This window comes from Salmo salar, chromosome ssa09 (assembly GCF_905237065.1).
Source record: "Salmo salar chromosome ssa09, Ssal_v3.1, whole genome shotgun sequence".
NCBI lineage: Eukaryota > Metazoa > Chordata > Actinopteri > Salmoniformes > Salmonidae > Salmo > Salmo salar.
The window spans coordinates 156,727,871-156,728,992 of record NC_059450.1 but is presented as its reverse complement, the minus strand read 5'-3'; positions in this window follow the sequence as shown (position 1 = coordinate 156,728,992).

Here is a 1,122-nt window from a genome sequence, read left to right as displayed (position 1 = left end):
CTAGCCTAGAGACAGTCTACTGGCTACTGTGTTAGCTAGCCTAGAGACAGTCTAATGACTACTGCGTTAGCTAGCCTAGAGACAGTCTACTGACTACTGCGCTAGCTAGCCTAGAGACAGTCTACTGTCTACTGCGTTAGCTAGCCTAGAGACAGTCTACTGACTACTGTGTTAGCTAGCCTAGAGACAGTCTACTGGCTACTGTGTTAGCTAGCCTAGAGACAGTCTACTGACTACTGTGTTAGCTAGCCTAGAGACAGTCTACTGGCTACTGTGTTAGCTAGCCTAGAGACAGTCTACTGGCTACTGTGTTAGCTAGCCTAGAGACAGTCTAATGACTGTAGAGAGTTAAAGAGATATATGGTATTAAAACCAGAGCACCAGTTCAGGTTAAACATTTTCATTTGAGTTATTTTTCAGTCACTCTTTTTCAGAGGGTGACTGAAATTATTATTGTGACTGAAGTTATTTCATTCAATTTAAAGGTAGAATCCGCAGTTGAAACAATAACAAACCACCCTGCCTCTGCTTTGGTAAAAATCTGAGACATGGGCGGGGAGAAATTTCACCACTCTCAAATTCATAGACAGAGCTATGGATGCAAGGACTGGCCATCGATGAGAGTTATCGTTTTAACCATGTTATGAGGCTACACAGTGTTTGTTTACATTTACATTGTTTTAAAAACATGGGTGTAAATGGGTTTGACAGTTTGACAGTTGAACTAAGCTCGAGGCGGTGCTAGTAAGAACTAGAGCTACAACAGGTGTTTACAGACTAGAGCTACAACAGGTGTTTACAGACTAGACTAGAATTACAACAGGTGTTTACAGACTAGAGCTACAACAGGTGTTTACAGACTAGACTAGAGCTACAACAGGTGTTTACAGACTAGACTAGAGCTACAACAGGTGTTTACAGAGTAGACTAGAGCTACAAAAGTTGTTAACAGACTAGACTAGAATTACAACAGGTGTTTACAGACTAGAGCTACAACAGGTGTTTACAGACTAGACTAGAGCTACAACAGGTGTTTACAGACTAGACTAGAGCTACAACAGGTGTTTACAGACTAGACTAGAGCTACAACAGGTGTTTTACAGACTAGAGCTACAACAGGTG